At 37.3% G+C, this 27,678-nt stretch overlaps 1 protein-coding gene and 1 long non-coding RNA gene across 4 annotated transcripts in view; one reads left to right on the top strand and one right to left on the bottom strand.

The window, feature by feature from the left end:
* Positions 1 to 27,678, bottom strand: part of KIAA0825 (KIAA0825 ortholog) — a 388,625-nt gene that overhangs the window by 50,771 nt on the left and 310,176 nt on the right. The window lies entirely within an intron of this gene.
* On the top strand, positions 1,743 to 21,626 carry LOC112653232 (uncharacterized). Its single transcript, XR_007409707.1, has 5 exons — positions 1,743 to 2,237; positions 2,873 to 3,021; positions 13,672 to 13,765; positions 14,506 to 14,636; positions 15,707 to 21,626. It is a non-coding gene; the product is annotated as an uncharacterized LOC112653232 (long non-coding RNA).

Below are 27,678 nucleotides of genomic sequence, written 5' to 3'. Positions count from 1 at the left end.
GTGACATGTGATGTTTGTGAAAACAGTTTTAGGGGATTAAGACACCTCTAGAATGGAGATAAGCAGAGGATCAAAGTGGCTCTATTTTATTAAATACCACATTACTGTTCTTTTTTGGTTAGAGAAGTGGAGGGCATATTTTAAACGTAGTATCCTTTTTAGTTATTTATTTTGACATGGTTTTATGTATTTATATCAGGGATTATTGTGTTTCTTTTACTCTCCAATTCAGATATTGAGTCAGCAATGTTCTTTCCTCCTAATTAGGTTTTAGTTATATCTAGGGGCTCCCTAGGTGCCCTGTGGCCAAGAACTCTAATATAAATAAAAATGCAATATCATTTTCTGTTCTATTATAATTATCAACTGAGTTGAACAAAACCCACTGAGATGACTATTAAACTACGATACAAACTTTATGAAATGTGTGGTTCCTGAAAGCACTTTTTACATCAGTTCTAAAACAATCCAAGGTGTCAGAGTTAGCTTGTGTAGCACCATATTTTTAAAAGCATACTTTCCCAGACTTTATTTTTTTTAAAGATTTTATTTATTTATTCATGAGAGACACAGAAAGAAAGAGAGGCAGAGACACAGGCAGAGGGAGAAGCAGGCTCCATGCAGGGAGCCTGACGTGGGACTCAGTCCTGGGTCTCTAGGATCACGCCCTGGGCTGAAGGTGGCGCTAAACCGTTGAGCCACCGGGGCTGCCACTTTTCCCAGACTTTAGAACTTTTCTTTCTTTTTTTTTTTTTTCCTTAGAACTTTTCTAAGCCAATCTGCCCTGACTCTAGTCTGCCCTAATTATCTTTGGCACTGAAGGAAACTAGGAGGCATCTTCTCAGCTTCTACTCCTCATCTAGTGTTGTAACTGAACACTAAATAAAGTGTTCAAAAATAAATAAATAAAGCAGATAAAGGACTATTCTTCTGACTAGAACAAGTTTGGCTTGAACTAGTTTACTTTGTTAAGTATAATATTCTCAAGTATCCTTTCCCTGAGTTTCTGTGGTACCTAAACACATAGGAACATCACAGGTTAAATGGGGTTTTAAAAACAATTACCATGTAATGTACAGCATGGTGAGTAAATAATAATGTAATACATATTTGAGAGTTGATAAGAGAATAGATTTAAAATTCTTCCATCACATGAAAAAAATTTATAACCATATATGGTGGCAGATATTAACTAGATTTACTGTGTATGGTGATCATTTGGCAATATATACAAATATTGAATAATCATGTCGTGCACCTTAAACTAACAAGGTTACATATATGTCACTTGTACCTCAATAGTAAACAATTACAACAGGTTGAAGAAAGATAACTGCTTTCGAGAATGATAAAACTGATAGCATTCATCCATTTCTGTTTCTAATCTTTCATATATCTCCAGGATATAGGGAGGTTCCAAGTAAAACACTTCTTTGCTTCACAATCAGGCTGAACTTGAAGTCATGAAAATCCAAACCATGGCTCCCATGTTTTGGGCTATATTATAGTCTTAAGTCAGACATACTTAAACAATTATAGCCACTGACAGCTAATTGTCATATAAAGTTATCAAATTATTTAAGGCCATATAATTCATGTTATTTTTTTTAAACTAAGAATATCTGAAATATTTACAAAACAAATGGTTTGTAGTAGCTGTACGGGTTTGTAGTACTGATATGTAGTTTATTTTCCAGCGTAATTAATATACTTTAAAGATCTCTTTCAGCTGAAGACTTAAAATATTAATTATTCTTTCAGGGAAAATATCATTAAAGCTAATTTAGAAAATCTAAAGCAGATTAACATTATACAGGCAAACTGCAATTAAGCAAAACAAACAAATAAACAAAAAACAGGCCTCATGTACTTTTGCTTACAGGGAGACCCACTCCAAGATTCTAATGAGAATTCTGAGCACACAGTAAGAGAGAACCCTTAACTTTGTGAATGACTTAAAAAGTACAAAGCTTGGGTCTGAATTAACTAACATGTATTATTCAGCAACTCAATTCAACAGACACTTACTGTACATACAGCACAAGGCAATGAGTGAGGTGGTATGAGGAATAAACAGATATAACAGAAGAATAACAGAACTCAAGGAGGGGACGAGCTAGTAACTACGGAGATCAAGCATATGTCCAGGTTACTGCAGTAGGAGGCAGAAGGTGGTGACGCTGTGAAAGATGCCAACAAAAGGCTAGGATGGCAGAAGATTCCCATCTAGCTGGAAGGTAGTGGAGAAGGCTTCATGTAGGAGGAAGCATTTGACTTGGATTTCAGAAGGGAAGAAAGAGAGGACTGGGGCCTGTGAAGAGCACAGCATGATCAAAGTCATGGGGACGTGAAAGCACCAGAGTGTCTATGAACGATTGAACATAGTTCGTCCACAGGGAGATATGTAAGACATAGAAAAAAGAAAGTGTTTACACCTGAAAATGAACTGGGGGTTATTCACATAAGAAAAAGTAGGTTTCCAGTTTCCCTGTACATTCAAAATCATCCTGGGGAATCCAGTTAAAAATCCATTTCTCAGGCTCATCCCAGAAAGTTGTCTGTGCATGTGCATTTTCACTGAGCACTCTAGATCACTTTGGTGTGTGGTCCATGGACCACACTTTGAGAAACACTTGTGTGGGATTTGGAAAGCAGTTCTTCTGGAGTTAGAATATATTTTTAGATAATAGAAACTTTGCACATTTTTTGAGCAGTGAAAATTTGGTTACAGAAATTCTAGTTTGGATTTGTTTATAGCACTAAATATTTTTTTCTAATATGAAAACAGATAATGAGCTCTTAAAAGAATATCGATAAAATGTAATCTCTCTCTCTCTCTCTCACACACACACACACGCGCGCGCGCGAACAGCCTACACCTCCAGATGCAAGAAATTCCTCTCCTACCTCTCCTACCAAAAAGAGTGTTCAGAAAATAAGCTGTGCAAAGCCCAAGATTCTGCAGAGTTTGAAGTGCCTGTACTCAGAAGCAGCATGAAACATCAAATGCTCTGCACATCAGTAGGTTTGGGTAGAAAAGAAATTTAAATAAGGGATGAACTATGCTGTGGGGCGGTAAGGAGGACTTATATGTAATCTGACCTGTCAGTGTTAAGTTGAAAAGGGGTGTGCTTATGCTTACATAAATCTTCATGCTGCTTTTACTAATTAACATGTGTAAAAATCATAGGAAAATTTTCCACAGGAGTGATGCCTCTCCTTACCCCTTTATAATTCATTTTTCTTCTAAGCTTTTTTTAATGGTGGCTAGAATCCTGCAGGAGGAATCACATTCTTGATTTTTTGACAGCATTGCCACATTTTCATCCTTTTGGTGTTTCTTAATTTCAGACTCTGCATTTTGACAGCTCAACCCTGTTGATTAATGCCTTGTAGGAACCCCTATATGGCCTGCCTGTTAGCGATCTAATTTTGTGCTGGAATGCCTGGGCTGGTATGTTGAACCGATTCACCACCCAGGTGGCTACATTTGGACTAAATGAGCTGTGAAGGGTTTCATCTTTGCCCATCACAGTCTTCCTTAGCTGAGCCCCACAGTATGCAGCCACCGCTTCGACATGATTTGTCACAACCCATCAATAGAAAATAAATTATTGCCATTCTCACTTGTCAATGGGCTTGTCTTCACTTCAGCTGGCCTAATGATTGGAAGCTCAAAGGGAACATTTCCCATCTTTGTGGAGCATGATTATGACCGAATGCACTGCTCCCCTATGCATCTTGGCCAGTAAAAACACGTAGGGAAAGCAAATTAATTGGCTGTTTTGCGCCAGTGATTAGAACATTACACTTGAAGTCTGCAGAAACTGATATTAGGCAAGCAAGATTAGGTTGGTTCTGACTTTTATTTGCTTAGTGCAACATGATTAGCAACTGCTTCATTCAAGGTTAGTATACTTGCTGCTGCAGAAGAAAATCTTCATAACATAATGATGCTGCATACCTTTAAGCTGATAAGCATGTTCCAGGCAGAAATCAAAAATCTCTTTGGGAAGGAAGCAAATGAGGAGATGTAACAGAGAACTCATCAAATGGCTTTAGAGTCATTCTTAGGTCTGGCACTTTTGAAAATTATATTCCTAGGAAACCCGCTCTGCGAGCTCTATTTGCAGAATGTAGAGATGGTAATTGTGTCAGTACATGAGACAAAGAATAAAAGGACCCAAGGAGCAACATGAAGTAGAAGGTGACACCTTTCAATGAACTAAGTAAAAATGAGCTTGCGTTGCGTTAAAAGAAACTGAAAACTTTTTTTTTTTTTTTTTTTACACAAACTACAGAAAGAGCAAGAAGAGCAAAAGATACAATGGCAGGGCATCCAGTTAGACCTCATAATTAAATTCAGAGATACTGTAGATCAAAGAGGAAACTGTATTAAAAAATTAGGTCTAGGGTGTGGATTTGAGTTTCCCTATTAACAGCTTTGCCTGCAATAGAATGCCAAGAGGCTTCAGCTAACAGAACAATAAACAACGACGAGGAGTACAAGTAAAAGAATGCCTGACACTTTATTTTAAATAAGATAGTGTTTTAGATTTTGGCCACATCTACAAAACTAAACTATTTTTTATTACTGCCCTATCTTGTCTGCTACCACCCAGGAATAAGAGAAGGAAACAAACTGTCAATAAAGATCAAATTCTGAGTTCCTCACTTCCATTCTCTCTGCCCTTCTCAGGGGATCTTTTTCCCCCTCACTTTTTGTTCTTTAGCCCAGAGATGGATGCCCCAGGACTGCAACTAAATCTGCAGAGGAGACATAGTTGAGAAATACTATTGGTGTAGTTTCAGGTTTATTTAATGTCATTTAGGTTTCACCTGTGGTTTAAGAACACTAAAGTGCCTCTGCTTGGTGCCAGTGATTCAGATGCATGGAACTTTTCCCCCCTCGTCTCACAAGCATTCCTATTTACCTAACTCCTAGTCTTTTCTTCCTCTTTCACTCTCTTTTACTAGCATGTGTTGTCTTTGGGTCTTTGGAGACATAAGGCTCCTGAGCTCCCAGGTCAATCTCTTTGTCTTCTGGAGTATGGTCACGTGTCTTCATGGAGCACTCCTTTCACAAGTTAGTGGTCCTCATGGTAGGATGAAGTCTTGCCTGCTCAAGGCATTACTACTTTACCCTCCTGTACTGCAATTCCAGCTTCCTCTATTAAGGTACACCATGTCTCTCATAAATAAATAAAATATATATTTTTTATATATGTCTATGCTGAAGAGACTGATTTCTCAAGAAATGTGAAAGGTCTGAGATTTTACCGTCTGTGCAAGCTAACAAAATAGGCTGCCACAGTTTCATAAATGCTGACAAAGACAAGGGCCCTTAGGAAAGAGCAAAGACCTTAATGACTCAGGGAACTGGGGGCAACATGAGCTTCAGGTTTCCAATGGCTACTAGTGCTCCTCAAGTCCCACAGGACAATGTGGGTTGGCCCAGGTAATTTCTGCATACATACCGGATTTGTGTCTCAGCTGAGGAACCTCAAACTTAGGAAACCTACTCCTGTAAGAGAGCTGCTTGAGAACCTGCCAACCTTTTGCCCCCGAGGGAGGCATTGTCTTTATTATCCTAGTGAAGAAACAAATCTGTTTTCTGCCCTGAAGGAGTCACTGCCTCTGTCTTCCAAGGCTTTTTCCTAGGCCAACATCCCTGAAATGCAAACCTCCTTGAAGAGAGAGTTCAGAACAAAACTATCTTAGACATGTGCAAACTCCATGGAGAAGTGCCACCTGGATAACATTTTTTTGATTTTGTTTTTTGTGGAGTTTGTTTTTTAAGTAGGCTCTGACACGGGGCTTGAACTCACAACCCTGAGATGAAGACCCAAGCTGATATCAAGAGTCAGATGCTTAACTGACTGAACCACCTAGCTGCTCCCTTGATAATGTTTTAAATACTATTAATAATGTTAGAGTACTTCTGTGGTCTAGGTTGCTGTGTATATTATGTCATTTCATTCTATCACGATCTCTTTGATCCTCTTTTTATAGATAAGGAAATTGAGGCACTCTAAGGTTCTTGAACAAACAGGACATTTTTCTCCAGCCTGCTACTCAGTATGCTGTATAGACTTTAATCTCATGTGAAAAATAACTAGTCAAACCCAATTCTGATGCATGCATTTCAGAAAGGAGGTACAAAATGTAGTTCTTGATAGGTTATTGGAGCAAGTGTGGATTTGATTTTGGTTATAATCAATGTTAATCCCATACATCTGTATATTCTTTTGTAATTGGCCATGGGGTTTCACAGGTAGTATTTTTTAATTAAAAAATTATTGACTGGGGATCCCTGGGTGGCGCAGCGGTTTGGCGCCTGCCTTTGGCCCAGGGCGCGGTCCTGGAGACCCGGGATCGAATCCCGTGTCGGGCTCCTGGTGCATGGAGCCTGCTTCTCCCTCTGCCTGTGTCTCTGCCAATCTCTCTCTCTCTGTGTGTGTGACTATCATAAATAAATAAAAATTAAAAAAAAAAAAATTATTGACTGGTTGTCTATTATAGGCAAAGTACTAAGTTTGGTTCTAGTGAACAAAAATAATGTTATTGCCTTCACTGAGCTTAAAGTCTAATCATGGAGACTATCAAACAAATAATATATAATTACTTATTCACACTTGGCCTGGTTGAGCTAATTTATTTCCCCAGATTCGGTTGCCATTTGTATGCTGATGATGCCCCAGATCTATAACTCTGGCTTCCATCTGTCTGTGAGCTTCATGTTTTTTTATATCTGAAAGTTTTGCTAGGTATCTTGGGTGTTTCTTCCCACAAAAGGCTTTGTCTCTGGTGTTCTCTATCTCAGTGAATGACAGAACCATTTATCCAGTGGCCAAATGAGACATTTGAGCATCATGATTTTATTTTGTCTTTTGTCTGATAAACCACCAAGTCCTATTTTATCTACTAAATATCTTTTGAATTAATCCCCTCTGCCACTAACTTAATTTAGAACACCATTATCTCTGGCTATAAGCACTATGACAGTGACTTGCAAGTTGGTTTTATTATCTCCTATCTTGCCCACCCCTTCTGAACCCATCTCTACTTTTCAATGAGAACCAACTCTCTACAAAGGAGATCTGGTTAAGTCATTTCCTTATTTAAAACTTTTGATTCTCCCATAGTCCTCAGGATAAATTCTTTGCAGAAACACCAAAGTCCTTTATGATGGGGACCTGGATCCATCTTTTACCTTAACTCTTTAACTCTGATTTCCAGCCACAGATAACTTTATTCCCATATGTGAAAGTTCAATTTTCTTTCTCATCTTGAGTGATACAGGTGCTATTTTCTAGAATGGAATATTACTTTGCTTCTTTGCCTTCACTTCTCTACTGCTCCTATCCTTTTAATTCTAAAGTGTTGTTCTTGTTGTGAGGTTCTTGCTGTTGTTCCTAATTCTGGACTGAACTTCCTCAGTGTCTCAGGACAGCACCTGTACTTCTCTGATCATAGCATACATCATGCTGGACTGTATGTGCCTTTCTCTTTGTCTGTATGTATTACTTTAAACCCCAGGAGGAAGAGGAACTATGTTTGTCTTGTTTACCATTCTGTACAAAGTGCTGAAGTACCTAGCACACATCACAGTCTCACCATTTTTTGATGCATAAATGAGTGAACAAGTGAACCATGATTCCTATAAATTTCCCTACAACCATTGTGATTCATGGAAAAGAGGGGCTCTATAAAGGTTAGACTCCTCCCTCTCTTATTAAGTAACTAGGACATATTTGAAAAGAAATGGAAATTAAACCCTCAAATTTAAAAAAAGATAATACAAAAATAGATCTTTATTCAAAATAGACTTTATTCACTGAGGCAAACCTCTAATATAAGAGAAGTTCATTTTCATTTTGACCTTGTCTAACTCACCTCAACATCTTTTCCTGATTAGCATCACTCTCCTCTCCTCCAGGCTCTTCCCCGCAATACGTAGTTGAGTGTTTCTGCTGAGCTTAGCTGCTCAAAGCCATCCACTCTAGTGGCTCTAGTGCTTGTACTCTTGAGAAATTCTGCTGGTCCTGGGTTATCTTTATTTTGCCTTAATCAAACTTAATTTGTTCCTATACCCCTTTGCAAACATAATACTGGCTGATATCCTAATGGCTCCTAGAGGCTTAAGGAATTATTTTTGCATTCTAAGAGCCAAAATGCCTCAATTCAATGGAAAGATAACAAATACATAATGTATCAACGGTGACAAATTATTGAGCTTTAGAACACTCTTCAAATAATAATCTCCAATCAAACTTTTCTCCTATGTTTATGTGAGGGCCTAGCCTGAGTTTTGATAAAGAAAAATCATTAAAGCATTGTTAATTATATGTATGAAATGCAGTATTTGGTTAAAAGTAGGATAGTCTAAATCAAAATGTTCAGGTGACATTAACTTGCTTCTCTTTTTCTATTGAGGAATTCACTTAGGAAATACGACAGGCAAACGATTTCAATGAACAAGAATACAAGTGAGAGCTTCAGAAAGGTGACTTTCTAAGTCACAAAAAGCATTAGGTGACAAATATTCAGGGTCTAGGGAAGCAAGATGGACTGACGGTGAAGGAAATGGAAAAAAAGGATCAGAATGGCAAAAGAAGAGATAAGGGCTGAGTGAAAATTTGAATTTATTACCAATGGAAAGCAGAAGCTAATGAAAGTAATAAGAAAACAGATCTTGTGTGCATGAAGACCAGTGTTCGTCCAGTAGGTACATTTTACACAGGCCAGAGGAGAGATCAATGAAACAGTGTTTCAGCGTGAAGGAAACACCATTGATTGGGAAATGGAAAAAAGGTGTTCTAAAGGCAGCACGGAACAAAGATTTGACCTTAGACTTAGTGTGGGGGTTGTGAAGAGTCAGATATTTTAAAAAATTGATGAGCTGAAATATTGATGGAGAACGTAGAGGTGTGTTTTTGTTTGGATCTAAATATGAGGTGAAGATGGAAAGAGAGATTTGTGAATTCAAGTTCCTTCTATTTTTATTGTTGCTAATCTCATTTGCCTAAGTACTTGCTTTCTATATTTCTCCCATAACATTTTCCTTGGTTAATCTTTCTAAACACACTTGATAATGTTAATCTAGTGATTGCTTTGTTAACTCCCATTTATGAGTCCCTTCCTTATCTCCCATTACTTAATGCCTTGACTCCTTTCCTTCTCTAGTAAGCTTCTTGAAAAGGTTGGGCCTCATTGCTAAATGCATTTTCCTGTCGTCACAGTAATCTCCCTGGCCTAATCAGTAAACACTTTGGGTCTTAACTTCTGGCATTTGAACTGATGAATGCTTGTTCTTTCTAGAAACTTTCTCCTCATTGCTCTCTTCCTTCTTCTTCTCTTCTGGTTGTCCTTCTCCCTGTCTGATCAATCAGTCCTCCTATCCCTACACTCTGTAAACCCGTCTTTGGCCATCTCATCATCTTCTGTCAAGTAAACCCCCAGGCATCTCTGAAGATTCTCACAACAGACCTCCCTGATCAGCTCCATGTCTTTATTTGCAACTGTATACTTCCATGAAGATGAACCCCTGGCACTTCAGATTCAGTACTAGCATTCATTATCTCACTGTCTCCTCCTGACCCCATACTAGACTCCTCTGTTGTGATTTTGGTGTATTCAGGGAAAACACGGTTCATCCTGTTGAAAGATGCTCTCCCAGCATGCTTGGTTCAGGCTGGTCCAGCACTGCCAGCTTATCACCCTAACATTATTCCGTCAGTTTGGAATTATACCTTGGCTGGTTCATCTGACTCTAAGTAGGTGTTGGTTCTGTGTAACTCTAGAAAACAGAAAAAGCAAGAATGCAGTAAAATCAGTGTTTAAGGAAGATCACTCTGGCAGTAAATTGAAGGGATTTAGACCTGAATCTGGAACCTCAGTCTTGAGACAGGATGATAAAGTAGGAATAGCAGTGGGAATATAGAGAGAGGAACAGTTGTGTAAGACATGCTGAGAGAAATGTTGCTGGGAGCCAGTTCCATTCAGCTGCAGTAGAAGATATGTGTAATTACTGTCATTTAGGCTTTTTTACTTGGCTTTTCACACTGGTCAGAAGGAATAAAGCAATTCATTTGTGATAACATGAGGTGAAAGGCAGTGACTGCCTGGTGCTGCGGGACCCTGGGCCAACCCTGCCAGGCTCCCATTCACACTACAGGGCTCAGTTTGCCCTGAGCCGATTAGCATAAACACCACTAGAGCTGCATTTGGAGAGGTGAGCTTTTTTTCTCCACCACCTCCCTTCCTCTTCATAGAACAGATTCACAGGAATTTTTTCTAAGAACTTCCCTATGCCAGAGACAGCCACAAAAGAACAGGAAATAGCTTGCGGGATTTTTGTTTTACACATTTCTAATCCTCTACTATTGCCCTTTCTTTGGTGATATTTTAGGAGAACTGAAAAGTACAGAAACAGATTAGATTAAAATCTATATTTTAATCCTCCAGTTGCCAAATTTCCATGAATTTATGTTAATGAAATAACTCGAATCAGGCCCTCATTTACACATTTACTCCTTAATTATTGTGATTATCTTCACTTTAAAATTCTGCATCAACTAGAAATGAGTCCCATAAAACAAAAAATATTATGACATATTAATGTTGACATAAGGGGAAAATATGAACATTTCAGAGAATTTCTCTGTACATACATGTAAGAGTTGAATGAGGCAATTATCCAAGGCTTCCAGAGTTCAAATATCTAGATGACTGAAGGAAACATTTCAAACTTAACTGTTTACATCTTTTAATTTGCCATTTTATTTGGTGAGTATAGGCAATTTCAAATGGCATATGTCATTTTGTATTGTTATAAAATTGGAATAAATAGCATAATCAGAGAACGTAGCAAGAGAATAAAGCGCTTCACTTTTACAAATGTACATTTTGCAGTAGTGTCTGATTTCATATCTTTGCACTTAGTAGCCTCTTTTGTAGTTGAGCAGAGCTCCACAAATGAGAAGTCATGAAGACTCAGCTTTCTCTAGTGATGCACAATTGCCACAAAACCAAGTGGTGAATGAAATGCTGATGCTGCTTCTGCTATTTACATACTCAGGATCATCACAGGCTGAACTAGTAGCCCATTGAAAAAGCATATTTAGTTATATATACCCATACTATAGATAAGCCTATATATATATATTTTAAGATTTTATGTATTTATTCATGGGAGAGAGGGGCAGAGACACAGGCAGAGGGAGAAGCAGGCTCCATGCAGGAAGTCCGATGTGGGATTTGATCCCAGGACTCCAGGATCATGCCCTGGGCTAAAGGCAGGTGCCAAACCACTGAGCCATCCAGGATCCCCAAAGCCTATATTTTAAAATAACAATCCTGTCTGAAATTTACTGTCTTCAAACTTATTTCAAACATAGAGATTTATGAGACCAGGGTAGAGAAAACAGAGCTAAGTGTAGGAGGAACACTTTCTGTGTATAACAACACTTAACACCTCATATAAGTAAGTAGGTTTTCTGAGCATGTAACACCATTAGTAACTCCCGAGTCTTTGAATGAAAGGTGCGGGCCTACAATGGGAGCCAAAAATTATATTCCCATCTCAGTATCACATCAAAAACCAGACATACAAAAATCCCCACGAAACACCACAATTGTAGCAGTAATGGTACCCATTAGAAACCACTCCAATGAATGCTTCTGCAATCCTGAACTATAGTTTCTCAAAATCAAATGTTATGTCACAAACCTTTTATTTTTGTTCATGCTTTTCTCCCCTGTGCTTTGAACACCTTTGCTTCTGGTTTTTACCTACCACCGACTGGTCAACTTAGAGTTTCAACCATCCTCATCCTGCTTTTGGAAAGCCTTGTCTCACTCCATGGGCTGGGTTAGGTGCTCCTCTCCATCTAACGGCATTCCAAGCATATCTCTAGTAACCATAATACTTGAAACGATTTGCCCCATTGTAAGTGATCTGAGAGCAGAGAGCATGTGTACCTTTTCATCTTTTATTCTTTTGCTTTGGCACAGTGCTTATTACTATGAGCACTGAAGGAATGGCTGTTGAACTAACCCAAAGTGCAGAATCAAACATTCCAAAAGAGGTCTGAGGAAAGGGGAGATTGCCAACATACCATAGAGTTGATTAAATTGGAGTGCTTCATCCAAGCATTCACCCCATGTTTCTTGCCTCTAAGCTCTAATTATGTTCCTTGCTTGCAACTGCATACTTCTTTTCAACATTGTATGCTAAAATCCTACCCATGCTTCAAAGTCTCCAGCTAACTACCTATTTTCAGTGAATTTCTTATTTTTCAAGTGGATATTATTCCTGTGACCCTAACCCATAGATTTGTTGTTTTTGTTGTTGTTCTTCTTATGACATTTACCTTGTTCAGCTTTGGGTTCCCATTATTTATTTATGTACCTCCTATCCATCTTTGTGCTCTTATATAGGATATCATTAAAAGCTTTATACATACTTAATACTCTATAAATAGTTCTTTAACTGGATGCAGTTAACCTAAGGCAAAAACAATTTGTAGTAATGATATATTGTTAATAGATTATAAATATTACCTTGCTAAGATAATGAGCTATAAAGAAAAAAATGTTTTCCTTAAAAAATTATAAGCTATATGAATTTGTATTTTCACATGAATGTTAATAGTGGCTTTATTGGTAATAGTCAACAATTGGAAATAACCCCAATGTACATCAAGAAATAAATTAATTGACAGTAAAAATGAACAGGCAACAACAGGGATGAATCTGAAAATAATTATGCTGAGTAAAACAGACAACAGGATTCTTACTGTATGATTCCATTCATATAAAACTCTAGAAAATGCAAAGTAATCTATAGTGACCAAAAGCTGATCTCTGGTTGCTTGGGAATGGGGGAGGACATGTGAAACTTTTGGGGATGATGGAAATATTCACTGTCTTGATTCTGGTGATGGTTAAAAGGTGTACATATTATGTCAAAACTTACTAATTTGTACACTTTACATATATAATCATCAATTATATATCAATAAAGCTGTTTTTAAAATTCTTTAAAAAGAATTTGTGATAAATAATTTTATCTTGTTCTTTTATATATTTTCTGTACATGGTGAGTTAATTTAAGAGAATGATAAACTGCATAAGTCTTAGAACTATTCTAATATGAAAATGAGAACTGTTAGTACTAATCTGTTCTGAATATTAAAGCAGACTCCTCTACCTGGCTACAGAGATTTGTTAGAATGATCTATGATTCAGACCCCTTGCTAACCATTGGTTCATTTGTATCAAGTTATACATGCCTCTTCATTTTAATTATTTCACTAATTTTGTAATCAAAAAAATTAAAGCTGGGTTATTAGAATTCTTATTCATTTTCTCTCTTCCAAGAGAAACCTATGTTGAGTTTTCATCCCATCAAGATACGGTGCTGATCATGCTTATCCTCCCACGGAGTACCCTGAGGGTCCCACTCTTGTAGCTCAAGGGGTAGAACCTATTAAGATTACACAAGAGGCTTGAGTTGAGAGTTACTTCTCCACCTAGTTGACCAGGACTAGGAATCAGCCCTCATCCTTGGCCTCCCCTAGGAATTGCCACATGACAAGACATTCTCCTCTAATCCACAAGATATTTACTGACTAAAAGTAAATGGTATGTATTTCTATATCCTTACAGAGACTGCAATGGTCCCACCAACATACCTGTAAGGATATTTCTGTGAAATAAGATTCAGCCAATACATGCATCAGAGCCCTCAGCTATGTATAAGGTAAGAGGCCAGATGAAGGAACATTTTAAGAGAAGGAGGTTCCTGAAGATCAAAGGGAAAGGCCCAGTGGGCAAGGGAAGAGGGAGATATTATAGCTTCTGCCCATTCTCTGACCACCAGTCCATTCTGTCACCAAGAAGCCAGAGCTCAGTTCTTTGGTTGCTGGAGCTTTTAAGATTTCAAGGAAAATCTAAATAGCCCTTAAAGAATGAGATATCCACCTCGTTATTCTCTGGTAAATTTTTTCTATCACCAGAGGAACATATACATAGTTTTTCATTCCCCTCCTCTCCAAAGAACCTTGGAGAGGTTCACCCTTTTTTGGGTGAATCCTACTTCCTCTGCTCAGAAAGAATAGATATAAGGATTGGGAAGTTAGGATGTATGTAGCATGTTAGATATTGTATCAGAGTCCATTTTTTCTCACTCATGCTTTTGCCTACCAGTTCTGGGTAAAACTGAAGTGTGCAATTATCCTTGATGATCTCACTTCCTCACTTTCATTTAGTATCTCCCTTCCTTTTGGGCAACACAGAACTACTTATAATAAAACGTTTTAGGGTTGAAAGGAACGTTAAATTCACCTATTACAACCACTGGAGAGATGCTCTTCAAATCCTAGTCAAAAGGACAACTGGCTTACACTGCAAAACTAATTTAGCTAATTGAACAAAAGAATCCATGCCAGTAATAAATGGGAGAAGACCGAAGGAGATTCTTGGGCTTTTTTCTTCCCCCAGGCAACCAATATGTGTTATAATGATGATTCACTAAAGATAATATTTCATTCAGTATTTCTGGTAAGAAGGGAAAAGGAGAGAAGATGATATGATGGAAGGATGGAGGGGTGCTGTAATTTTTTTTCGAACAGGTAAGAAGAGCTATTTATTCTATGTATAAGCCTTGATCCTGCTATTTTGATTAGTGAAGAAAACCTAGATGGTGGCAGGAGAGCAATATAGAAAAAAGCAAGGTTAAGTTCCAAGGATGTTATTCTTTAAATTGGAACCTAACTCAAAATCCTAATGAAACGTGCCAAGAAACCATTTGTGACCACTGATTAGAATGCCACTACATACTTACTTTGTGAAGATGCACTCTTACATAATTAGCTCTCAATAATTGTAAAAGCATGCCTTAATGAATAAGGCATTATTTTATTTATTTTTCTATATGATGTTCATAGAAAATTAAGTTATGCTTTCTTCGACTATATACCAGATACTTCTCATTTCCAATAGTGTCGGTATGTTTTTATTGGTAAAAATCAAATATATGAACATGACATTTCGACCAAATAACACTATATCTGTTGTTGTTGCTTTAATTTTGAAAAGTTAATTTCACATTGCATTTTCTCCGTGTTACAATCCTGTGAAATGGATGGCATTAGCAATAAAAAGGTAAACAGACAATGTGAGACTTGTTCAAGACAGACAATTAGTTATCTGTTTTTAGTTAGCTAGTTATCTATGGTGCCATATCTGGGGTGTGTCTTCTGGGTTCCATTTATGGGCTGTGTTTAGCTAAAAAATGTACTTTGAGTGGACTGCACTTTGAGTGTGAGCTCTTATGTAGGTCCTGCTGATGGTCTTTACAGAAACTGATTGCAATCGCAAATGAAATCTGTTACCTTTCCTTATCAGTTTGCCACATGTCCTGTTCCACAAGCTCTTCTCAGGAGATGAGAACCACAAGTGCAACTCTGTCATGTCAATCATTTGACAAACATTTTCCAAGGGAAATGAATAAGTTAAACTCCACATACAGTGTACAAATATGCTAAGTCTATCCAAGGTCTCAGATCCAGAAAGTGCTATGAAAAGAACAAGTGAAACTGTATTTTCTACTTTTGGAAGCATTAAAGATGTCCTCTTTAATTATAACACTAAAGATTCTCTAACCAACAACATATGCTTGCTAATAATTTTTGTCTTGCAGGAATATGAATGTTTTCTAATGGGAGGCATTTAAATGCCTTAGTTGAAGATTGATTCAAAGAAAAGCTCTCTTTTGGATTCATCTCAACATCTATCAGGTGGTATTATTTTTCCAATAGTCTTTACACTTTCGAAAGAGCTTATGTCCAACCTATAATTATTTTCTGCTAATTAGAGTAATTCATGGTTAATTATTCAAAATGATTCCTCTTCAAAATCAAATCCATTTCTTGTCATGACATTAAAAAAAGATACAAATAAAATATTATCAGAATGCAAATTTCTGTCAGAAGGGAGTACTTTTTAAAAAATTTTCTTTAAATAGCATTAAAATCTTTTTCTACCAGCAAAGGCTCCATGATTGCCTACTTCAATTAATGTGAACTAGAGTAGGGCAACTGAACCATGAAGTGGTGACTGTCAATGTTTTTGATAATTACTAAAGATTAGTTATATTGACCATATTGGAGTAAGTAATTTACCATATCCTTAAGGAAGAGTTGCAAAGCAGTAAGACCTAAATGGGGTAAGGGCAAACAGTGAATATGTTAGCTTGCGACCCTGGATTTCTAAAGATGTACATTGCAGATGTATGGCTCTTTGTGGATTCTTGTTTAGCTGGTATTGTCCTGGTCCTGCTTCCTCAAGAGGCAGCTCCCTTCCCCTAGTATTTCCTAGGGAAACCTAGGAGCTCTCTTTCTAGTCGAGGATCATGCTTTGCCTGGATTGGGACCAATACCCCACTCTGATCTCACTCTACATTTAGCTTTATTCCAATTATTATTTTTTTTTATTCCAATTATTGTATGAATTTCAACTGTCTTTCCTGAGAGGGTAAGGTTCTCCTCTACCTATATTTTTCTTTTCTTTTCTTTTCTTTTCTTTTCTTTTCTTTTCTTTTCTTTTCTTTTCTTTTCTTTTTCTTTTCTTTCTTTCTTTCTTTCTTTCTTTCTTTCTTTCTTTCTTTCTTTCTTTCTCCTTCCTTCCTCCTTCCTTCCTTCCTTCCTCCTTCTTTCCTTCTTTCTTTCCTTTTTTCTTTTTCTTTCCTTTTTTCTTTCTTTCTTCTTTCTTTCTTTCTTTCTTTCTTTCTTTCTTTCTTTCTTCCTTTCTTCCTTTCCTTTCCTTTCCTTTCCTTTCCTTTCCTTTCCTTTCTTTTCTTTTCTTTTCTTTTCTCTTTTCTTTTCTTTCTTTCAACATTTTTCTTAGGAAATAGCCTTCATATACATGTGCTATACTTAAGTTTCCTGCATACATTTATTGAGTACCTTCAGTGTGCAAAATCCTTAAGTTGTATAACATAAATGAAGCAAGTTGAACATGCCAACTGTGTATGATATAAACAGTTCTATTAGATTCAAACAAAGAGAATAAACTTATAGATGCATAGATGTAAGCATAAGGAAAAAAAGATCTTTAGAAATGGCAGCTACTTCTGGGATTCAGAAGAGAATAAAAGAAAATTATCTACCTGGGAAATGCTGACATCATTGCTAGAGGAAAGCTGAACTACTTGCACTTTGACAAGGACTGATTTTACCACCTTGTCCTGAATCTTCACTAAAACTCTCCAACTTATTTGCTTCCCCCACCCATCAATAGGACTATAGCTCAACTTCTTTAATAAAAAATAACTTCCAAAGTTTTTTCTTGAGCATCTAGATTTTCATAACAGCCATGACAGAAACTAGGAAAACAACACAATTAGATAGTAAGTGACCTTGTAATGTCTGTGACAAAGACAGTCACGCTTGCTAAATAGGCCATGAGTCCCTTTTCAGTTTAGATGGAGCCATGTGACTCATTCTGGCCTACGGACTATGAGCAGATTTAACTCGTGTCAAAGCATTTAACTGCCAGTTGGAGGAGACCCTCTAGTGGACCTTTTCATCACCATGGCAACAGAAGAGGCTATGTTTTGAGATGGCATATTCAAAGATGTAAGTGGGCTTGGTTGCTCAATCACCACATGGAAGATAATGCTCTGGAGAGTCACCTGAGCTCACAGGCTGTCTTTTGCTGTCTTCAACATACAAAAGTCATGACATTAATCTGTGCTGTATGTGGCTCAGGAAGTTTTCAAGGTACATCTTTGCACTGAATGAAAACGTTCCATATAGGTACATTTCTCATCTAAATGCCAAAGTAAGTTTATACAGGCAGCACAGCAGTGTGTCTTCAAATGCCCATCCCCGTAAAGGCAATACCCCCTTTTTGTGTTTGCAGAAGTAATTCCCTATCTTTCACATTTGGAAGACAGTATGAAAGACTGCATGGTGTTTATTAGGAGGGCCTTTTCTTTTTTCCTAATCAAATAATTAAAAAAAAAATTTGGGATCCCTGGGTGGCGCAGCGGTTTGGCGCCTGCCTTTGGCCCAGGGCGCGATCCTGGAGACCCGGGATCGAATCCCACGTCAGGCTCCCGGTGCATGGAGCCTGCTTCTCCCTCTGCCTGTGTCTCTGCCTCTCTCTCTCTCTCTCTCTCTGTGACTATCATAAATAAATAAAAATTTTAAAAAATGAAAAAAAAAATAAAATAAAATAAATAAAAAATAAAAAAAAATTTATATTACTTGCTTTTTATAGTTCATTGAACTACACAGGAAAGCAGAATGAAGATAATAATGGATTTTTTTAATCCATATGGAAAATTGCTTTGCTATTCAACTCTTTAAAACTGTTGCTAAATTTTGGTATTTTTGGTTTATATATAAAAAATAGTAATATCATTCCTACCAGGGTGAATGTTCAAAGTTTAAATAATTCTTATCATGACATTATTTAAATAAAATATTAGAGACCAGATAAATGTTCAATTATAGATTATTCATATATTTGGAACATCTATGTCACAATATATTTTATAGGCATTTAGCATGATAATGGAGAACATCAGCTTTCAGATGGGATATGGTAACATTCATTTATCTGATTAAAAATGAGAAGAGGGCAGCCCGGGTGGCTCAGCGGTTTAGCACCACCTTAGGCCCAGGGCGTGATCCTGGAGACCAGGGATCGAGTCCCGCATTGGGGTTCCTCCATGGAGCCTGCTTCTCCTTCTGCCTGTGTCTCTGCCTCTCTCTCACTCTTTCTCTGTCTCTCGCGAATAAATAAATAAAATATTTTTAAAAATGAGAAGAGTTACAGCTAACATGATGCAACTATATGTATCTGGAAAATTATTTTATCTAGACTACAGCCTGATTTTCAAAATTTGAGCACATCTTTTGAATTGTATATAAGTGAACATGTGAGTTGCTTCAGGGAAAAATAGAGAACTATCCTGAAAAGAATCCATGATATGTCAAGTAGTGAAGACTAACTAAAGACAAAAGAAAATGATCTGCATTGCCAACTCATGGCAGTTACATAGAATTGCAGGGATTGATTTCAGAAGGTACACTAAGTGTTAGACAAATGGTCAAAGGAACTCATTGGGACAGATATTGGAGTATGACTTTCTCTTATGAAAGCAGAGACTTATCTAACTTAGATGCAGTTATGTTTCACATACACCTTTGTGAGGCTGTATTCTCTTTCTTTGTGTAATTCCAGTTGTTGGTCATGGAATTTGCTTTTCTTTCTTTGTTACTTTAAGGAAATTAAGGTCAGTATGATAGATTCAACCACTGTTTTTCAGGTATTTTATATGCATTCCTGGAAGCCCTAATAACTTGCAATAATAAACAAAATGAATTTGACTTTTAGGGTAGACACTCTTGTAATTGGTATTTTTACCAACTCAGGGTGTTTATTTTTTCAATCAATCAATCAATCGATCAATAAAGGGAATTCTTTCTATCCTTGGGGAATAAAGAGTAACAGAATTGCAACTTATGAAAAAGTTGTGGGAGATTCCTTAGTGGCAGTGAAAAAAATTCATACAGATCTAATTCTTACTTTAGACACGATCTTTGCATAAGTCAAAAGAGGGAATTTCCTCGTATTTTAAGTTCATTTACCTTTCTGTGTAAAGTAGTTAGGGATCAAGGTGTAATAAAATATTTTTACAAAGATATTAATAGGTAGTAGGTAAGGCTAGTATGGGCTAAAAGCCTGCATAGGAAATTATATTACTTTAACTTTCAAAATTGTGTATTTTCAATACTGAAAAATGGGGTTTTGAACACAGAAGTGATTTTGATGAATGACAGAATTCTGCCTAAGGCCTCAGTAAAGACAAGAACAAGGAACAGAAGAATAGGGAATCTACAAATTAGCCTGCTATGATTATTCTCTTTCATAACATTGAAGAACAGCTTTGAAAAGATCCAGTGTCTTCAGCAGTTTAAACTCATTTCTACTGTATCTAAGTAGCACATACTATAACTCAAATTGACAAGGTTGCCTGAGAAATATTGGCACAAGTCTTGTATAGCGATGAGGCATTACTGAACAATATTTTTTGGATGATAAACAGTAATGGAAATTTGAGATTGAAATGGCCTTTTCAAGGGAGTAGGTCACACCTACGAAAACACAAGATAGGTATTTAAGTTTGTCTCTCATTCCTGGATATTGAGCTTCTTCAAGTGTTGGTGCGTTAGTCAATTTGACACCTCAAGGATCCCTAATTTTTATGAAGATGTCAGCATGCTGGTAACATTGTTTGAAAGATCTATTTTTTAAAAAAAGTCTGTATCTTACTTGCCCCAAGACTGAATATAATTTTTCATGATGGTTACAGGGCTGATGACATACTGAATGGGTTGGGGGAGGAGAGGTTGTAGTTAGGGCAGGGTGGTGAAAAGCAAGTGGAGGGATATGAGGATTTCAATAATTTGCTGCTGTGATAATACTCTGTTTAACCTCAAGAAACAAAAGTAATAGCTACTACTTATTAGGCTTTGCTAAGGACTTGAGGAAAGAAAATCACTGAGCCTTAGTTTCTTCATCTGTATATAAGGACAATGTCTAGTTCTCAGGCTATGGCAAGGAAAACATTACACAATATATACAAAAACCAGTCCAAGCTATAACTATACAAAGATTTCAAGGTTTAAAATCCACATGTATACTTTAAGTAACTAAAAAATACTGAAAAATCCTGCAGGAGTTTTAACCTGTAGATGTGCTCCTGATGTAGTGAACACGCTAAAGAAAAAAAAAATGCTATACCATTAAGAAAGGAATCAGGGTTGAAAGAAACACTGTAATATAGATGTCATCTGTCATCGAAGACTCTGAAGGTCTCATACACTGCAAACCTTCAGGACATTCCAATACTGATCATTTTCGTAAGTTGAAAATGCATTTAATGCACCTAACCTTCTGAACATCATAGCTTATCCTACCTTAAATGTGCTCAGAACACTCAACATTAACTTACTGTTGGGCAAAACCATCTAACACAAAGTTGGGCAGAGAAGATCTTGCAAGGAATGTCTGACCTGAGACCTGAATCATCTGAGAAGGTGTCAGCTGTGAGAGGTTGTGATGGAAACGTAAGTTTGAGTGAGGAGAAGGTTAGCAACAAGACATGGGCAGTAGGAAGAGAGGCCCAGAGTCGGGAGGGTAGCCAGGTCACACAGGGCTTCATGGAGTCTGACATTTTTTTAAAGTGTTCTGGAAAATGATGGAGGGATTTAATCAAAGTGAATGACAGGATCTTATTTACTTTTTTTAAATTTAAATTCAATTAATTAACAGATAGTGTGTTATTAGTTTCAGAGGTAGAGTTCTGTAATTCATCAGTTGTATATAGCACCCGGGGCTCATTACATCATGTGCCCTCCTTAATGCCTGTCACCCTATTACCCCTATCTCATCACCCCCCTCCATCTGATTTACTTTTTAAGTGGTCACTCTGGTTGCTGATAGATGGATACTATGGAGACAGAGTCAAGGGAACCTTCCTCTGACCTTCCTAAAACTTCCTCTCTAACTTCTCTAAGTGCTTTTACATATACGTAATCTTCTATTATTTCACTTTAGGTATGTAGGACGCAATTTTACCAAATGCTTTTTGATGGACTCCATATCTTGGCCTCTGTATCTCAAGATTCATTTGTGTTCTCAATAGCACTTAGATGCTTTACATCTGGTAGGTACACAATATATAGTATAGTAACTATTCATGGAGCCCTGGTCCATCAACTATCCATTCTAGTAAAAAAGAACAAACTTAAGACTTGATGAGAGGTCAGTGTCTCAAGGAGAAGGTGGCCCTATAGGTTAGCTCATCCTAGCAATGGTGAGCAGTCTGAAGACAGGGCTTCTAAGTCTTCTACGTTCACTGCACCTCATTCTGTGTTGACATCCAATAGAGTTCATCAACATTAATCCAACTCACTAAAAGTTTGTTGAAAATCATCCAATGCTACACTTAAGATATGTGCATGTCAATGTGTGCAGATGTGCTCTCAAAAGGAAAAAAAAAGGAGCAAACAAAATTTGCACTCTAGTTAACGATAAGCACATTAGAGTATTAGGGAGAATACTAATGGTTGCAACTGACTTTGAATAGCACTAAAAAGGTCCATTTCTGTTAGGAAGGACATTGGGTTTGAGGTTGGTGTTAAGGAGAACAACTACCATGACTTCCTGTGCTTTCATGAAACCTCAGATACGAGGCCTTCTGGCCAAGTGTCTGCGATTTCATATTGGAGCATTTACTGTATCCCTGGGGGTTGCAGCTTTCTGGAAATTTGCTGTGGCTGAACCAAAAAGAAGGCATATGCAGATTTCTACAGAAATTATGATTCCATGAAGGATTCTGAAGAGATGAAGAAGGCTTATATCTTTCAGAGTGCAAAGTGATTTTGGAATATGAAGAATTTCTTTGGGTTGAGTTCCATTGAAGTTTGTCACTGACCTGTGTTCCTGAACTATGAAACATGAATGTTGGGTCATGGAATACTTTATAAATAAACAACCAACAAATGTTTTGGGCATTAAAAAAAAAAGCACCAAAATATAAGATGGATAGATGGATGGATGGGTAGAAAGATGGATAGGTTGGTAGATATGTGAAAAGCTGAATATATTAGAACGGCAGGATCAAAGCGATCTGTGTATCGGGATATGGATATTTATTGTAAAATTATTTCAACTGTTCTATGCATTTCAAATTTTTCATAATAAGATATGGTGAAGTCTTCCTATGTCTTTCTAACTTAACAATTTGGGTTATATTCACCTACATTTTCTAAAGGATCTCTGAAAAGATTTTGCGATCAATAAAGATCAGCAAATACAGTTAAAACATTAAATCATTGTTAAAATGAGTGTTTTGTGATACTTAATACAAATAATTACATATATGACTTATTGGGCAGTACAGTTTTGATTTAGCATTTTATCAGGAGTGATAGCAAAAGTACACTCAGCAGAATATAGCAACAGTGTCTCCCTGACACTCCCCCCACCCTCTCTCCTTACCTTAAGCTCTTTCTCCCACCCTCCACCTCCCCGGGTCCCTTTTCCCCATCGCTTTTTTCTGGTGCAAAGACACTGCCCAACTTAGGTAAGCATGGCATTTAAATGGGAGGGGAAATGATCAACATCAGTTCAAGATTAAAGTTCTATGGGTAGTTTTGTCTTTCTCTTTAGAGAAGTTTCTAACAATCAGAAGCACCACTGTGCCTACCATATAACGAAACATAAAAGCGCAACTTCTGGTTTCCACCTTCTTTATCATTTTTCTAGACAGCTTATTTTAATGTGCTCCTTTTGTGAATGATTTAAATGGAAAAAAATTGTTCTTTAGTTTTTCTTCTAAAACAACAGAATGCACATTCTCACATTCACACTTTTTTACTCTAGGAAAAATGAATAGAATGCCTATCCAAAGTATACTTTCAACTTTCAGTTTATATAGCAGACAATCGATATCTTTGAAGGAGACTTGAAGTGACAGCACAAAAGTATCCCTGCTTCGGCTGGGCCAACCTATGGAGAATGTTTCAAGTCAGTGGAAGCTTTACATTTTTGAAAGGTCTGCCCAGGTGTCAATAAATATGAGAAAGGGGCTCAGAGCTGTGTGTGAACGAATAGGTTGCATGCATTTTAAGGCAGTCTTACAGGAACACATTGAGAGATCTGGCATTCTTAAAATCGAGCATATGTCATATCAACATTCCTAGTACAAAGTATTTTGTTACTGTTTCTGAGCTCTAAATAGCCCCATGCAAAGGCACATCATTGAACCAAAGCATATGGAGGCGGCTACTCAGTTATGCTGAGCTATGCTACAATATCAGTTTGCGACTGCCTTACTCACCTTTTTCTACACATTTGCCAATGGAAATTTCTGCTCAGAAATTATACTGTAGCAAAGAAAGAAGTAAATACACGAGGGTGGATTCCACTTCTCAAGACATATCAATATGAGCCAGTGTTGCTGTCTGCTTCCTGCTGAATCGATAAAACATATGCACCTAGGCCTTAAGGAAACAGTAACTCTTTAAATTGCCCTTTATATTTACAATTACCTAATTACTTTATTTTGCCAAAAATAAAGGTCATTAAAATCATCTTGAAGCTTCACTTAAATTTCAGAAGTAGCCTGCAAGTTGTACAGTCTTTAACTATGTTCCATTTAACACATTTAATAGATGTAAAAGCTCACAAGTGATGATATAAAGGATAATTTACGCTTGCAATGCATTTTTGTCCAATTAATAGATTGCCTGCGTGTTGCATATTTTGCATGACAAAAGAGCAGAATATTAAACTGCCATTCATAATGAAAATGCACTTTGCAAATTAAAAGTGCCGAAACAGAAATTTTTCACCCTGTTTAGGAAATAAACAGTCCTTAACCAATTAAACTGCATTGTAATAATTCTATGATTTATTGCAAGTTGTTTAACTTTCAAAACTCGGCTAACCCATATTAAGGTCACAATCCATCATGTCTTGCTTGGAAAGCCAGCAAATAATGGCTGTTGTATTAGCTGCTTTTGATGATAGTATGAAAGAAGTATTAGCACTTGTCAACAAAACTGCTTACAACATAACATTAGCATGCATGGGCTGCTGTACCTATTTATTATTCTGGCAGCTTCACACATATTGTTACAAGCTTATAAAACATTTTGTCGGGTGGAAACCGAATGTACACTGTTTGGTTTTCTGATAGACTGGCAGCATAAATGTCTGGGCTGACTTAGTTTAGTTTAAGTGTAAATAGAGACACAAATTCTTCAACCTGTTCTCTTATTGATACTGAAAAGTGCTGAATTATTCAGCATCCAACTCTTCTGTTTGTGTCTATCACAGTTATCAATTACCCATCAGTCTTCTTGTCAAAACAGAATGGATTAATCTGGCTGAAAATAAGACAAATAAATGGATACTATAACAGGGGTGCGGGGTTGCCAGACTGTCAAAGGGAAATCCAGGCAGTGACATTTGCCGTCAAAAATGGGATCTCTGGCTTAAGTGAGCAAATGATTCCCCTTTGCGCGCCAAGAATGCACTTAGCTCACCGTAAGTAAATTAATCTGCCTTCTTTGACTGCTAATGCATTAGCACCGAGGTAACAGTTCAGTTGCTGAAATTCCTTTACGTTTAAATAATTTTGGTCATCATTGTTGTTTCTCAGGGAAATGCAGATGCTTTATCTTGGTGAGGAGAGGGTTGCCTGGTAAATAAATGAGCCCGCTTAACAATGGAGTTATTACAGATAGTTTTGTGCCACTTCATAGCTCTCGCCTCATGTGATACCAAGTAACTCTTTGCACAGATGGCTGGTGGAACCCATCCAGCATCTGCAAAGTCCATCCCTGTTTTCTTTCCCAAACATTTTATTTGGAAATCTTGTTTGGCAAACTTCCTGAGACTCTGCCTAGCTGCTCAAAGTACATATTTCCAATCTATCTCATTTGGCCCTTCTATAAAAAAAGAGCCAGCAAAGTGCCTTCTTATTTGGCACAAAAAATGCAGCCACAGACTGAAGCAAGTTTTAGGTTCCCGGCCAAAAATTTACAAGAATTTTATCTTAGATGCTTCCATACTGGACTGTTTTACATAGTCATCATTAACATCTGAAGCCTTCACATCGTGACAGGATCAAAACCCCCCAATCTGTGTCACCCGAGAGCTTACCTTTGCCACAAGTTCCCTCTTGTTCTTATCTTCCCAGACATTAGTATCCTAACTAGTGTGGACATGGTTCTTCCTGAGTCTGGGGATGATGAGGTATTTAAGGAGAGCTACCTGCTAGAAATGGTTCCATCCCCTTGATGAATGAACAGATTATTTTTGGATGAAATCATCATCTTTTTGCATGTTTTTGCTTTTCGAATAGATGGTGCAAAGAATTTCAAGCATTTAAAAACCAAAAACCCTCCTGTATTTGGGGAGTTCAAAAGAGGTCACACTAATAATTACATTCTAAGTATGACTTTCTCGATTCTCTTAAAGACTTTGACAGGCTGGAAATTTTGGTCTCACATTCCCAGAACATTACCTCAAATTTCTCCTCAATGTAAATCAGCTTCCCAGAACCTCAGCATTTAGGGGAAATGCACAAATTGGCGTGGCCACAACTCATCTTTGCTAAATCTCATTCGCTTGGTATATAATCCCAAAACTACTTCATGGAAGGCAGCTATTTAATATGTGCAAACACTGAACCCTCTCCTGAAATGAGACAGTATTTTTTTTGCCAGTTTATCATTTTATTTTGTCACTACTGACCTTCTTCTCTTTTACATAACTCCCTTATATGCAAAAGCAGCAATGTACAAAATTTCGTGTGGCCTAAAAGTGTTTCCAAAATTTTACTTTTTTTCCCTTAGGATTAATTCTTTGCAATACTAGCGACTTAGTTAATTGACAGGTGGATGTGATGAACTTACTTCCAAATTCTAGATGACATTTCCTATTCTTTGAGGAACTTTTCAAAATATGTGTCTGCATTTCAGATCCAAGTTGTCCAAGCCTAGACATTCTCTCCCATTGTTCCCCATTGGTTCCTAAGCCCTATACAGTCCACCTTTACTATGTCTGTTATTTTCCCTGCAATTATGACTGTCACAGTGCTTTTGTGATTCATACATACATTCATGCATGCACCAGTTCATTTATTCAACAGCTCTTCGAGGGCCGAAAATGAGTGGTCTTGCTGCCTCAAGTCTTTCCAACATACCTTCCACTCTGGTCACCTGCCCTCAGCCTGAAATACCTTCTGCCTACCTAGCCTCTATATCTCAGTTCAAATGCAATCTCCTTGTAATTTTTTTTTTTATTTCACGCACATGTTATTTCTTACTTCAAGTCTCTTAAGCACTTTTCTCTCCCTAATCACAATACAGTAGAATTCCTACCTCTGCCACTTACTAGCTGTATGATCATGGGAAATTATATAATCAACTGAGGGCTCAGTTTCTCCTCTAAAATCAGAGATACTATTACTCCATAGGGTGTGAAGTTAAATGAAATAATGCATGTAACATACTTAGAACAATACCTGTGAACATTCAAGTTCTTGTTATATCATTGTATGCAGCAATGAGTTGAAAAATATTTGTTGTAACATCTGTATGTTGACAGAGAAGTGTTGTAATTGCCCTTCGTGTTTCTGAGAGCCTTAAAACTCCATACCCCTACTGTCCCAGGTGATGGGCCGGGCCATCCAATTCTGGGCTGATCATTCTGGGTCATGCTGCCTGTCTTCATATCCTAGCCCTTTCCACTTACTAGCTCATCTTTTCTTTTTTTTTTTTTTAAATGCAAAGTCAGGCAGTTAAAAGTCTCTATAACCTCATAGATGGCTGTTAAGTTTAGCTGAAAATAAAAGGTTTAGCAGTGTCTGATCCATAGCAAGACCTCCATAAGTGTAACTTGTCCTTACACTAGTGGCGTTTCAATATGCTACTTGGTCTAAATCTAGGTGGTGAGAAAGGACCATCAAAATAAATGTATAAATTCCCTGAATTACTGTCACATCCTTCTAAAAGGCTTCCTGAGTAACACTTCTCCTGAGCCTCATCTATTATGTATCTCCCAGACTGCCTAACAACTACCAAA

Source organism: Canis lupus, chromosome 3 (assembly GCF_003254725.2).
Source record: "Canis lupus dingo isolate Sandy chromosome 3, ASM325472v2, whole genome shotgun sequence".
Classification (NCBI taxonomy): Eukaryota; Metazoa; Chordata; class Mammalia; order Carnivora; family Canidae; genus Canis; species Canis lupus.
The sequence above is the reverse complement of the archived record's forward strand: the minus strand, read 5'-3'. Positions and strand labels throughout refer to the sequence as shown.